We start from the raw sequence: 15,151 nt of genomic DNA on the forward strand, positions 1-15,151 counted from the left end.
GCCAAACTGCACCCCTCCTGCAGGTTTCCAGCCCTGGGTGGCTCCCCCACGGCCAGCTGCCCGGGACCCCTGCACGGAGGCCGCTCCTTCCTTTGGGAAAGGCTGACCGCTCCTCCCTCGGCCCCTTTCCTGCCCCAGCTCTCCTGGGCAGTGCAGGGCTTCCCTCTTTCTGCGCTCCGCTTGACCGTCTCAGGGGCCTGCATTGCAGTCGTGGGTGCACGTCAGCTGAGCCCCAGAATGCAAACTCTCCAGGAAATCGCCGTGCCTCGATCAGCGCCACATGCCACAGCTGCCAGCGGGACGCCGAGCGCGCCAGGCGGCGGGGAGGCCTTGCCTTCAGGAGGCCTCTGGGCCACCGAGGCCGAGGAGAGGCCGGAGCACGGAGAGGGTGCGCCCACGACTGCCGCTAGAGGGCGCGCCCGTCCCAGGTGGAAGTGGGGGCCCGGCCCGACCGGACTCGCCTTGAAAGGCAAGGAAGAGCCGCGGACCTGGAGGGGGGACGAAAGCCGCATTTCTGGAGGTCCTGGGGACTCCCTAGAGCCCGCAGCTCTGCTCCCGCACCGCTCACAGGCTGTTTCTGCTTCCGAAAAAATAAGGACAAAGGAGAGTGACAGCTGTCAGCCTGCCCGGCGGAGGGGACACAGGAGCGCGGGAGCCGGTGCGGTCCCAGCCGGAACCGCGAGGCGGGCCGGCCGGGCCACAGGCGAGGCGCTCGGCTTTGCTGGAAGGTGGTCTGAGCTCCCTCCCGCAGGGGCCAGGGGCGCACGTCGGAGCCTGGGCTGCAAGGACCCGCACGGTGTGTGGCTCTGTGCCTTGGATAAGTTACCTCCCAACACCAGGCCCCTCATTTGTTAATAGGGAAAACAAAAGTGCCCGCCTTCTAAGGCTCTTGTGAAATTTGGAAGATCCGTGTGAAGTACAGAGCATCTGGGGAGCTCAGTAAACATTCAGTGGCCGCTGGCTGCTGTTACTGCTACTGACTAGTAGTCCTGACGGCTGCAACTAGCACCACCATTACTGATACCTCCGGCCACCAAATGTGAAGCACTTGGCATCTGAGCTGTGCCTCTCCCTCATCACCCGCTGAGCAGCGCCCCGCATCCCCTCCACGCTCAGACTCTCCTACGTGCTTCGTACCAGAAGAAGGAAGATCAAGTCTCCCCTCTTCCCCTAAACGATCCTCCTTACCAAGAATGCTCCCTTGCAGGCACCTGCCCCCCACCCACCCCTCAGGACAACAAGGGCAGGATGAGAACCACACGGGCTGGGTTGGGTGGAGAGAAACACAGAGACAAGGTCACTTGATCCTAACAAGGTAAATGTGCTCAGAGCAGAAAACAAGTTCTCAGATTCAGAAAGACAGATGCACCCCTATGTTTATCGCACCACTATTTACAATAGCCAAGATAGGGAAGCAACCTAAGTGTCCATCAGTAGATGAATGGATAAAGAAGATGTGGTACATATACACAATGGAATACTATTCAGCCATGAGAAAGAAACAAATCCTTCTATTTGCAACAACATGGACGGAGCTGGAGGATATTATGCTCAGTGAAATAAGTCAGGCGGAGAAAGGTAAGTGGCAAATGATTTCCCTCATTTGTGGAGTATAACAATGAAGCAAAACTGAAGGAACAAAATAGCAGCAGACTCACAGACTCCAAGAATGAACCAGTGGCTACCATAGGGGAGGGGTGGGGGAGGGCGGGTGGGGAGGGAGGGAGAAGGGGATTGAGGTGTATTGTGTTTAGTACACATGGTGTGGGGGGTCATGGGGAGAACAGTGTAGCACAGAGAAGGCACATAGTGGGTCTGTGGCATCTTGCTGCACTGATGGACAGTGACTGCACTGGGGTATGAGTGGGCACTTGACAATATGGGTAAATGTAGTAACCACATTGTTTTTTTCATGTGAAACCTTCATGAGAGTGTATATCAATCATACCTTAATAAAAAAATTTTTTAAAATGTGCTCAGAGCTATGTGGGGATTTAGGTTTGCAGCAAACTTCTCAGCTGCATTACCTAGTTGGATCTTCCCAGCTCCGATACATTTATTAATAGTATCATGACCATTTGTACAGATTGCTCTGGGTTTGTCAAACCAGAAATGGCCTTAAATGTGATTGCGGGAATTCAGGCCTGTCTTTGGTGACACTGCTGGGAAAAGGCAAGGCCAGGAGGGACCCCCTGTCTCGTGGCTTCCTGCCCTTGCACGCCTGAGGGTGGTGGAGTCCAGGCAAATGGGGTGGTCAGAGGAGGCCGCCTCTTCCCCTCTGTGTCCATGGTGACTGGAACAAGAGGAGCAAATGGGGGGGAGACGTCAGGTGCATCCACAAAGGAAGTCCTGGCAGGCCGGAATCTACCAAGGAACAAGGACCAAGGACTAAGAATAGTCCCTGGACAGGCACGACCTTGCCCAGGAGCGGCCTGCGAGAAGGCCCCAGGTGTGTGTTTGAAAACATTCTAATTTCCTTCTTTCTGAGGCCAATGGCAAGGGCCCATGGTTATTTCAGAAGAAAGGACTTGTTTGTTAATTAGCTGGAAACACAGTGATGCCACAGGCTGACGTCACCTGTCCATAGGAGAACCTCAAACAAACCAGAGGCTGGGCAAGTGGGATTCTTTGTTCTTGAGGGAAAGAGAAAGGCCACTAAGTTGAGTGACCACGGGAACATTTCCTACATGCAAAATATTGTGTTTGGAGTCTGGGGAGAGATTGGGTCCTGCTAACAACACAAGCCCCGAGTCAGCAGGGCTCCTGTTGAATCTGGGCTATGTCACAGGCCAAGTCGGTGGTCTTAACCTCAGGTGCCTGCTGCCAGACTGTCTGTGTATTGAGAATAAGAAGCACCCCAGGCCCAGAGCTGTGTGACAATTCAAGACATTGCATGTGCTGGTGCATTGATGCAATGCTTTGCACTTCCCAAATGTTCAGAATGTGGCTATGATGATTTCATTTAATGCTCAGCCTAAATTCCTGGACAGGTAAAATCATATGAATATTACAGAAGGGAAGCCAAAGCCCAGAGAAACTGAGCCATCTACATGAGGACATGTGCCGTTTGTGTCACACGATCATTAGGTAATAAGGACCCATGTCTTTCATGATTCCAACTTGTCTATTGAAAAAAAGGCCTGTTTAATATTTAAGAAAACATCATATTTGGTCAAGTTTTTCCACAAAGGACCAAAGCAAGCTAGGTGAACCCTTGATTTTTAGCTACAATTTTATGTTTTTCAATATTGTAATTTCTTGATCATCTAATTAAGTAAACGAGTTCATCACAAGCAACACGAAGGTATTAATTCAATTCCCGTCTGTGACTTCTTTTCAAGCTTGTTTACCAGGGAAGCCAAGTGTTAAGGCAAGAAAATTCCCACAGCAAGCAAGCGGAGACCAGGGTGGGGGAGTCTTTGGGGTAGTATTTCTCCAAACTGGAATCCAAATTCTCCAGGCCCCTGAGGTTTAATTACCACGTGCAGCCTGCTGTTTCGGGGTGGCAGCCTGCCAGACTCCCCCCACCGGCTGCTGCAGGAGTTGGCAGGCTCTGCCCCACCAGGGACGAAAAGCGGGCAAAGCTCAGAGTCTGCCTTCAATGTGAAGCGCGAAATGGGACTTTTCACCTTTTCCAGCACATTCTGTGTGTTCCAAAGATTTAGCTTTCTCCCCACCCCCGCCAGGCCTAGCAAGGAGAGGAACTGGGTTCATATTTTAGCCCAGAGTGTGAGCCAGAAACCCCTCTGGAACCTAGCAACTGGGTTTTGTTTTGTGACCAGCCAGTGCCACAAAAGGGGGACCCACCCCTCCCAAGCATTCAATTAACCCCATGTGAGGCAGGCGGGGGATTACCCCGTTGGCTCCGGCCCCATTCAGAAGGTGCCGAGGGGGGCTTTTTCAGAGGATTCCTCCGAACAAAGGTTGCCAAACTAAGTAGCCTCTTGTTGCTTAGCTCTGGCTATTGTTACCTCCAAAGCGACCTTTTCCCCTTAATTGGGGCTTTAGAATTCCACCTCTATTGTGTTTGTATATAAGAAACACTGTGCTGAGGGGCCACGTAAGTTTATGAATATAAGAATTTCTGCATTAGGTGATTCCAAGGCTATTTAACTGTGTATTTGTGTCCACTGACGGAAATCACTCTCATAAACAGAATCATCATGAAATCATTACAATAATTCATTTCCATAAATTGAGCTGCTATTATGTGTCAGGCCCTGTAATCAATGCTTCATGGGCCTTGTTTCTGATGTCACAATTAACGGTGGGTCCAAGAGCAGAACGGAAGAGTCCCAGCAGAAGGGAAGGGAAACCACGTCTCACCACTGGCCACACTGCTGGGGCACGAGATGTCACGGATGACAACACTCTGTGGCTCTGGGAAGACTCCAGTACGTCTGCTGTGGATCTCCAGTGCGATTGTATGCCCCAAACTGACAAGGGATTAAAACGTGTGGCTGCTTCTGTATATGGTTAAAAATTAAAATGCCCCCAGAAGATAGGGCAGAAATATTAAAGTGTGCATTTGGGCTAGTGTAGGACATCAGAGAGTGGAGAGGCCTTAGGAAAACCAGGGATGACACTCCTTTCAAGACACTTCCTTCAGATCATTCCTTTACTTTCTAATCACTAAGCCAACCCCAGAAAATAGTCCTGGGTTCTGGGCTTGGATTTGGGGTGGGCTTCCTGTGGAAGACATTCGCATTCTGCTGATGGTACCGAGCAGATGCGGGAAGGTGGGGCTTGCAAACCACCTCCGGCCCAGACACCAGTCACATGCGGTGCGCGCAGGGCTTTCCAAACCAGGAATCCGCATGTGTCTCTGGGTCGGCCTTCTGTGGAATTCTAGAATATGGACATTCAGTGGTCTGCTTTGGCCTGGACATGGGCTCTGTGTTGCACTGTACCTGGCCTGCCTCACTACTTTGTGCTGGCTGCCTTGCCTGGCTGGCTACTTGATTTTGTCACCTCTGTGCCCAAGGGGCCAAGTTTCCTAGGGACCACTTTCCTTTGCTGATGTCTAGGGTTACAAAAGCCCTCACCTTGGTCCCCTGCCACAGTAATAATGAACACACCTAATTTGCAACTGAGGGCGGCAGCATCTTTAATTCAGTGAGTAGGCACCGTGACCTGGGGGCATCCAAAAATCCATTTTACAAATTTTATGCACCCCAAAAAAGCCATCCAGATATGGGGGGAAGGGGTGTCAAAGAAAATTCTGCCTCATGCTCTCCTGTGGACACTGATGACCATGGACATTTTATACCTAAAATACCACACGAGTAACTCATAGACCTACACAGAGACTGCCTTTTGCCATTTATTTAAATGAAAATGAGAAAAATAGAAAATAGTTTGTTTTTTAAGAACTTGTCCAATGATCCAGAAAAGTTTCATCAAAAGAGCCTGGGTGGACCTACGTCAGTGGAATCAAGCTCTTGTCTAGGATGGGGGGCTATGAACTCCTTGCCCTTCCCGACATCAAGGGGTTCAATATATATTAGCGGACAAATCAAATATATGAGCCATTAAACCAAATCTGGAGATTTTACAGCATTTTATATAGTGGACCATTCATGTTGCAACAGAAAATCTTCAAATAGTTGGAATTTAGCTGTTTGGTGATCTCATCTATTCGTAAAAAATGGCCACAAGATAAGAAAATAAATAACAATAAGTTACAAAATTTTTTTAAAAATCAAAAGTTCTTTGCATCAGTTGAAGAAGAAGCCACACAACCCATTATGAGCGCTGTGTCCTTAGCCCTCAACCCTCCCTGGAATCCAGGCATCCTCAATTTTATGTGCTTAAACCGGCTACCTTCTTCATAGTCCTAGCTCTGTCCAGATGAGGAGAATTTCCACACTGAGAGCGCATTGCTACTGCAGGGAAAGGGGCAATGGGGGAAGAAACGAGAACTGACCACTGACAGAAAAAATAGATAAAGATAAGGTCTTGAGAATCTTTATGAAGTAACAGGAAAACTCAAAAGATATGGTAGGTAGCCCAGGGCTATTCAAAATAGCAGAAGCCCTCTCTACAGACCCCTGAAAATATCATTGTACCACGTAGCAATTTATGAGCTCTGCTCTTCTTAAGAAGGAAGAATTCATAGAGTCAATTTTAAAGGATTTCTGTACCAAATGGTCAAAACTTTGAGAAATAAATGACTGCCTTCTGGGCAATTTGCATTCCCACACTGACTCATAATATCCTGATAGTCTCAGATAGCTGACAGCATTCGAGTTTTAATTGTTAAATCACTCTCCTCTGTAAAACTATGCGAACTGTGTTAAGAATAGGCACGACATGGAAGCCAGCCATCCCCGCCTTACAGCCCTGGAGCACATCTTAAGGATGCAGTGATCACTACCCAGTGTCCTCTCTTTCTCCAGTGAGGATGGACTTGATTTATACACAGTATCTGCTTTAATCCTCTCTTCTCCCAGGGATCCCCCTGTTAATTCTAATAAAGCCTACCCTTCCATCCAGGAGTAAAATGTGAGTCCATAGTGAATCAGGGTACAGGGCATACCTAAAGGCACCCACATGCTTCCCATGTGCATGCGTGTGGTGATGTGCAATGAATGGGTGTGGGTGTGGCCCAGGGACACTTGAGTCCCAGAATAGGCAGTGTCTGGGCTGGCTGGTAGTAGCTGGCTGGCTGCTTTTGCACACCCTGGAGCTGTCTACTGGAGCGTGGGCCCAGTGACCAACATTGGGTGGGCACGGTGAAGGCCACCTAGGTGCCAGAACAAGCCATCTGGAGGCCCCCTAGAGTCCCCAGGCTTTCCTTCCCGAATGTTAGACACCTCGTCCCTGCAAAACCAGGTCTCAGAAACCGCGTGGTTGCTGCACCGCTGGCAAGGGGATGGCTGGGAGCTGCAGCCATGCAGAGGGGAGCCCGAGCCCAGATTCGGGTGCCCAGGGCAGTCCCTGAGGGGTAGAGGACAGCACACCGTGCACTGGAGTGAGCCCACGACGGGGCGGCCTGTCAGTGGACAGAGCTGCACGAACAGCCCTGGGGAGACCTGCCTTGTGTGCGGAGCTGTCCGGAGCCCCTTCTTGGGAACTTTAAGTCACAGAATGGCAGACATGAGGCTGGAAGTGCAGGGCCAGGCCTTGGGGTTTGTTTCCTGTGATTCAATCCGAGGAGCAGAGTCCTCCGCAAGGCTTCACCCCAGCCTCCTGCTCGCCGCCCGAACTCAACGCTGGCTGTGGGCGAGCCCTCAGGCAGGGCTCCGGGGCCCAGTGCAGGAGGGACCCTCTGCTGTCCCCGGGCCAGCCCCCTCCATGACAGACTCACAATGCCGACTGTCCTCAGAGGCGCTCTGCCGGCCCAGGCTCCTGTCAGAGAGACCATGGACTGCTGCGTGCGGTGCTCCGCGCGCCTCTGCCGGGCTGACTGCTGGGCCAGGCCCATGGGACACGGGCTCCTCGCCCTTTGATGCGCGTGAGGAGGACATTGTATGCTGCGGTGACACGCGGGTCCGCCCTGGCTGCACAGCAGAGTCCTGTGGAAACTGGAAGGTCCCCAGGCAGGGCCCAGGACAGGAGCGCGGGGGGCAGACCGGAGCTTCTCTAACTTCAGGGTGCACGCAGGTCACTCAGGAGTCTTACTAGGATGTAGATTCTGATTCCGTAAATCTGGGGTGGGGCCTGAGTATCTGCGTTTCCAATAAGCTCCTAGGTGACGCCCACCTGCTGTCCAAGGGCTACACGTCCAGTAGCAGGACAACAGACCACCAGGAAGCTTCCAGCATGAGTTCCTGGTACAGAAGCCAGTGGCTCCACAGAGGAGCAGGTGTTAGAGAACAGGTCTGTGGGAGCTGAAGAGCCAGGGGAGGCTTCCTGGAGGAGGTGCTCCCTGGGGCTGGGCGCTGGGAAGAGGGAGGGGGAGCTGCATGGGGAAGACCAGGGAGGAAAAAGAAAGGCACTCAAGGCCTTTCCAGACCCTCACCATCTCCTTCTGCATGTATTGGTGCAGCCCTTCACAGACATTTATATTTTATTTCTAATTCCTACTGTTGGGCTACCTTGATACGTACTGTTGCGTTCAGATGTTTGCTTGTGTGGGTCATACAGTGTGAGATGCTATTTTCTCCTTTTACAGCCTAATGGACTTCTGCGGGTCCCTCAGAGCCCATGCTACGTGACGCACCGTCCCAGTGCTGCCCCCTGACCGCCACCCAGGCCGCACTGATGGCTTCCTGATCCTGTGCTCCTGCAGCCCTCCCCTCCCCCCAGGCTCTGGAAGATTCCTCACTGTGCAGCATCAGCACATTTCAGGGCTTCCAAATTCCCATCAGATGTGAATCTGTGGGATTCAGGAAAGAGATGTTAAAATTGCCAGATTCTAGGGTATTCTTGAAATCATAGGTAATTCCCTATTTTTTCTGTATCACTATATTCATATGGTTTTTCCATAATAAGTGGTGAATATATTAAACACTGAATCTATTTCTGTGATTGGGTGGTATTTGAAGAGATATTTCATTAAATATAAATTATAATGAATACATGACTTATTATTATAAGACCATATAATGGTGACAATATTTCAATAACAAGTAAAAATTATTTCTCCCTGATATAAAAACATTAAAACAAAGGTGTATTAATTTCTAATTAAAAGAGAGGGACATTTGGCAAAATAAATGCCAAATAAAACTCACTTTAAAAATGAAAAATACTATCACGAATATTTAATATTTGAAATTCTTTTCTTAAAATGAAATTTGAAAGCAGGCAAAGTACCAGGTGCTCTGCTAGGTTATCTTGATTTTAGTCACATGACAAATATTCCAAACAGAAAAATTTATTTCACCTCGTGCTAAAGCTGTTTGAATTTTCATGAGTTCATCCGAAAGTATCTTCAAGTTAGACATGAGCACAGAGTCTCATCTCTTCATACAAGCTCATTTCCTGTTCTGGGGATGAACATACTGTGTCTGCTTGTCCTAATTTTGGTTTTGCTGTTGAAATCAATATTGCCTTTGCTTATTTCAATTTTAATGTGTTTCTGATTTTCGTAATGGAAAATTCCACAAAGACATTCAATTGGTTCTTTGAATTTCTTGTTTTAAATTATTTACAAAGAACCTTGGCCTTTAGTGGATGCCAAGCACAGAAATGCCCACCACAGAGAGCGCTGGGTTCAGCTCTGATTCCCCCACTGTGGCATGATGCATGACACACAGTGACTTCCTGTAAAAATAGTGCCCTATGCTTTGTGTGGTGTGTGCGAATGTTTGTTTGGTCCACTAGGATGTGTCCTTAAACCTGAGACTATATAATTGTGCAAAAGCCAGATCATGAGCCTAAGGAGCTACAGAATTCAGAGGAATTAGGGGCTCCCTCGTGGCCTGCAGTGTGGAGACAGATAGCAGCTCCCCCTGGGACTGCAAGGGCAGAAGGCCCACGGCCTGAGGGGCAGGTGACCCCGGGACACAGACCTGGGGCTCCAGAAGAGAGACCACAGGCAGGGAGCAGGGACGGTAACTCTGGCCAAAGCCTGCCAACCTCAGCGTTGGAGTTTTAGAGCCGCAAACCTTCTTGCTGCTGACACATGACCAGGGCCCCAAGGTTCCCCGCCCAGGCCAGCTCCAGCGCCTGCTCCTTGCCGGGAAGGTTTGCAGAAAATGACTGCCTGCTCTCTCATAACCCGTATAAGACCGGCAGCTCAGCCCCATGGCCCGCTGAGCCCATAACCGAGTGCTTGCTCACAGGTCCGGACTGGCGGGGTCACAGGGAGGTTGGGGCAGCTAGGCTGTCAGTGACTCCTGCGGACTTCAAATTGCCTGCCTCACAGCCTGCTCTGCACTGGTCCAGTGCACTGCCATGCCCAGCCTGGCTCTCCGTAGCAAGCCTCTGACTGGCTCACTGCTACCCCCACCCACCACAAAATCCATTCTACCCAGAAGCCAGCACCACCTTTCCAAATACCAATCAGATCATCACATCATTGTCCAGCTTAAAATTTCCCAGCAGAATCCTAGCACACTTTTTTTTTTTTCCTAGCACACTTTTAATAAAACACTAATTCCTTACCTGTCCCAGCATCTCCCTGACCTCTGTCAGGTCCACAGTCCCCTCCTTCACCTAACCTTGGCCACACGGGCTGGCCTTCCTTCTGCTCCTCAGGCAACCCTGCATGGTCTACCCCAGGACCTTTGGACTAACACCCTCCCCCAGCCCCTTGCCTGGGCTGCTCACGCTCCTGGGGTATCCTCTCATTCACGGCTCTGTTGAGCACTCAACCTAAGTAACCTCTCCTGACACTTAGTCCCAAATCCACAACCAGGCCGTCTCAGTCCCCAGCTAGTATGCATTGCTCACTGAGAGTTTTCATTTCTCTTTGTCTCTTCATCTAATTGTTTGTCCAGCCTCCCCAGAATGTACAAACTCCCTGAGAATATAGCCCTTATTTTTTACCATCTTGTCCTCAAAACTCAGAGCAATACCTGACTCAGAGGAGGTACACAATAAATATTTATTCAATGAATGAGAACATGGAGCAGAAACAATACCTGTAACCTCTCCCCCACACACACACTGCCTTCTAAGCAACATGGGTTTTCAAATTTTTCTCCACCTTTACAAAGTTTAGAAAAAATCATTTTCCTTCCCCCTCTTGAAACTACCTGCTACCTGCTGTGCTGCTCAGGTGCGTGAAGGACACTCTCTGTCAGTAAGAGGGGCGTTTTACCCAGCTGCATCATGTCTCTCTTTAATAGTTATCCACCCTGAAGTCACCAAAAAAAATTAAAAATACCTAAACACTTGAGCATCTCCTGCCAGTATAGGAAGGTAAAGACCCCGGATAAATAAGAAGGTAGGAACAGACTGAAGGCCCTGGACTCTAATCTTAGTGCTGCTACCAATCTCAGAAAATGATTTCCCTTCTCCAGATCTCAATTTCTTCATCTACTAAAAAAAGGGCCTTGACCCTAAGGAAAGGTGAAAAGAATTGAGATGAATGTATACGTTCCTTGCTAGGAAGCTCATATTTCCATTAAAGTATATTGCAAAGAAAATGTGAATGACAAGGGAAAATAGTTACAGAAAAATCAGAATTCCAAAACATAAATATGTTGCAAATTATGTAGAAAACTTTAAAATTATTTGGGGACAATATTGAGTGATTAGAGGTATTTCCTTTATTCTCTAAATTGTGATCAGTAAGTGTATACTATTTTCTCAACCTGTCTCCTCAAAAATTAGCAAATCTAAAATGAGGGGCGGTAACCAGGGAATTGCTACGTTCCCTTCGTGCCCGGCAGCCTGCGACGGCAGCCCCGGGGCCCTGGTGGATGGATGCCGGTTATAAGTGCCCCTCAGTGTGTGGGGGAGGGAGGGGGAGGCCCCAGAGGGGCCCCTCAAACACTGTGCGGCCTTGACGCCAGGGCTGCATTTAGGAACTGGCTTGGAGGCCAAATGGGGCCCAACAAGGGCACTGGATGTGGCCTGCACTCCGGGGAGAGACGTCTTCTTTTGTCATTGAGCTGACGAACTGTCTGAGGTACCATATTTTCCACCACATGGGGCATGTTTGCTTGTGAATAAAATCAGCTCAGAAAAAAGCCTACCTGAGAGATAGATAACAAAGAATCAAGCATGAACACCTCCGGATTCCTGGGGAGTTCATGAACCCCTGTATCCAGCTGGGACAGAAGCAAAACCATTTTTTGATCCTCCTGGTCACTGACCCAATCCATTTCCTCTCCTGTCTAAACCACTCTGAGGTGTATTTGTCACGACACAAAGATTACAGCTCGTCCACACAGCTTGTCATCCCTGCGTTCTAAGTCTGTCTTTCTAGTGAGCCCTGCGCAGAGGGAGGCCAAGCCCCGCCTGGACGCTGTCATGGGACCGCAGCGTCCCGTTCAGGGCCCTTTCCTCACGCCTCGAGGGGAGGGTGGCACGCGTGGCTGGGTCCCACAGGGAGAGGCTCCCCGGGCCACACTGGGGGCCTCTGACTTTGATTCTGGGACAGAGTGGGAGCCTCACAGAACACTCAGCACCCGTTATGCAAATGTGAGGCACGTGCTGCCCGGCAGGTGAGCGCAAAGCAGCTCTGGCATGAATGTACTTGGAAGACGCAGACTGTTTCCAGGGAGGGCCTGACCCCAGCAGCCACCCCACAGTCCTGTCTTGCCTTTAGTCTTCAGCTCAGTTCTCTGGCCTCTGCCTTGTCCAACCTAACACAGCCCCGGCTAGGCACGGGGCCCAAGGGCGGCTCAGGTGCCTTCAAGCTCTCTGTCTGTGGTGCACCCAGTGCCCCCGCCGCACCATGCCCTCAGAGATGCCGCCCTGGAGAGTCCCCCAGTCCTAGGTCTGGGCCCTGGGGTCGTGCACTAGTTCCCAGGTTTTGCTGTCCTCAGGAGCGTCCAGTCTCTGGGAGGGCCATGAGGCTCTCGGAAGTCCGCAGAGCCTCCCCCAGGGCACGGACGCTCTTTCTCTTCACCTGCAGCTACACAAGGTCTCCCTCCTGTGTGCCAGTGCCCCGATGCTGAGGCCATAGCCCCTGGCCTTGGGTGGCAGGGATCAGCGAGGGCACCGGCTCTCACCACAGGTGCCCTGTTAATCGCAGCAACCCCAGGTGCTTCAGGGCAAGTGAAATGTCTCAGTGAGCCCCTGGGTGTCTTTGGAAGAAATCACAGCTAAGCTTAGTCTGGAACAATGAATACAGATCAGACTGTTGTTGCAGGGGGTGTTACAGGCTGGCATCCAGCTAAAGAGATACCTGAGGATGAGGACATCTGAGAACCAGCAGGAAAATACAAGCAGCGGGCATATGCCCAGTGAGCATGCTGCCGGAAGCCTCTGGACACAAAGCCAGGGCAGGAAAATGGAGAGGCCAGAGCCAGCCTGGTGGGTCACGGGCAGAATCCAGGACATATCTCAGGGCAGAAAGGAGGCATCACAGGGATTTAATCAGGAAAGCAAGTCTTATTTGCTTTCCCAAGAATTCAGCTAGAGGTGCAATTTGGATGAATCTCCTGGCTACTGAAACCAGGATACTCACCTGATGACAAGTACTTTCAATGCCAGACCCCACCCAGTGGATCGGACCTCCTGGAGGCTGACCCCAGCAAGGGGGAGGCTCAAGGTGGTCATCCCCCATTCAGCCACTGCCATGGGATTTCATCCAGACTGTTCCCCAAAAGCCCTCCTTCCATAGCCCCGGGCTTATTCCCGTCTACTCTCTGTCCCTCCGACCTATTTGGGATGCCACTTGACCCAAAGCTCAAGCCACCTGGGCCGTGACACAGAGTGCAGTGCCCCACTTGCCTAACAGATGTTTGGACCCAAACCAGTATAATCACCACAGGACAAAATTTTGCTCTGTTCTTTCTTTAAATGCTCCGAAAGGATAGCTGGCTTCCCGGAGGCTATAACCTAGACTTCCTGGTCTTTCTACATTTGCACTCATATTTTATTGCCATTTTTTTGTTCTAAAGCACTGTGAGTCGATGGGCAATTTACAGACGTGCTGAGGACCAGGTCCTGGGGCAAGGGCTCACAAACGAAGGTAAATAGGGCGTGATTCTGTCTCCCAAGGAGCTCAAACCTGTCGCAGCAAATATTTTTTCAAAGAAAAACCAAAATGCCAAGAGGTTACAGGTTTTTCCCAACACCATACTCCTTCCCAGTAACCCTAGGACAGGCTCTGAGCTGGAACTCAGCTCTCCAGAACCCATGGAATATTCTGTCCCCACCATCCCAGAATTAATTTGGAGGCGGTGAGAAATCACCTCTGGGGACATGCTAATCAGACTTTGGTCTGCTGCCAACAGAGCAGAGTCCGAGCTAGAATTCCGCATCTGGTAGATTCTCTTGGAAACTGTCTCCTTGACTTTTAGAGGTGGCTTTCTGGCCAAAGCGCATGATCCTTTCTGCTCATGTTTAAAAACGAATTAGGAAAATGGCAACAGGCATTCAGCAATCAATCTGTCTGATAGCAGCGCCCAGCCCGGCAGACTGATTTTTCCCCATACTCCCGACAGAGACGGGCCTGCCAGCCCGCAGCTGACCCCGGGGCCTCCTCTCACCTGAGCAGGGCCTCAGCCCAGGTCCCCTTTGTCACTGCATCAGCAGGCTTCCAGCCGGGAGAGTGCCCTGCTCCTGCGTGGCTTGTCTGGGAAGCACCAGTGCAGCGCCTCGTTTCCTCTCGTGAGGCAGTCATGACAGCATCCTCCCGGCTGCAGAATGAAACCTGGATTTGGGGACCTCTTCAGGGTTGCCCGGGTGCTTGGCACCGCCTGGCACAACCAGCCACATCCAAGCTCCAGCCAGACTGCTGACCTGGCGCCGGCGCTGTGAGATGGGGCGCGCTCACACAGGGAGGCTTTAACTGTCTCGTCCCCACGCTCAGAGCCCACAAGCCTGAGATGCTGGCTCCTGCGATGCCATTGCTCTGACGCCCCCGGCTTCTCTCTGCCAGGGCTCCAGCCACTCAGGGGTTCGCACACCAACCCTGCAAAAGATGTCAGCCAAGAATTCATCCTTTTTAGCCAAGTGATGATTAATCCCAAGGCTTCTGTCTAAGTTTTCCTCTTTTACTGGTGAAGCCAATGAAAATGTTTCCAGCATTAACATATTTGTGAAGATTCTACTGTTTTCCTGTATATACATATTGAGCAAAGTTATTTTATGTTTTACAAAAAAAAAAAAATCCAGCAGCCATCCTTCATTTCTGTATAGCTTGTTGCTCTCATTTCATTTATATGACTTTAAACTCCATGTACAAAGGGTATTGCTGACTGGGGGTGGGAGGTTTACATTTTTAAGATGTAACCACAGTAGAAATTAGTAATGCACAATAAAATATAGATTACATTGGTGGAGGAATGGGAAAGATGCAGAAGATGGGTGTGGGCACAGCCACAGAGGATCAGGCGGACCCAGGCTATGTTCCAGGCCAAACACCACTTGACTGTACAGATTTGTGCACCTGATTTGTTTTTCGGGCTCCACTACCCTCCCAGGCTGGTTGATGAGCCAAGACAAAAATAAAAGCTATCTACCTGAAGTTTTGAGAGGCCATGTACTCATTAGACGGGGTCTAATCAGTCCCTGAAATCACTGAACACTCTCAGGCTTCGACTCACAGACTTGGGCAGACCTTGGAAAGGATGGACGCCTC

General features: G+C 50.4%; 1 long non-coding RNA gene across 2 annotated transcripts in view; it reads right to left on the reverse strand.

The window, feature by feature from the left end:
• LOC118973942 (uncharacterized) overlaps window positions 1–14,430 on the reverse strand; it is a 39,465-nt gene extending 25,035 nt beyond the window's left edge. For both annotated transcript variants that reach the window (XR_012122947.1, XR_012122946.1), the window contains exon 1: window positions 14,058–14,430. This is a non-coding gene — a long non-coding RNA (uncharacterized lncRNA). The remainder of the gene's footprint in view (window positions 1–14,057) is intronic.
• Between the last annotated feature and the right edge of the window lie 721 nt (window positions 14,431–15,151).

This window comes from Manis javanica, chromosome 1 (assembly GCF_040802235.1).
Source record: "Manis javanica isolate MJ-LG chromosome 1, MJ_LKY, whole genome shotgun sequence".
Taxonomy (NCBI): Eukaryota; Metazoa; Chordata; class Mammalia; order Pholidota; family Manidae; genus Manis; species Manis javanica.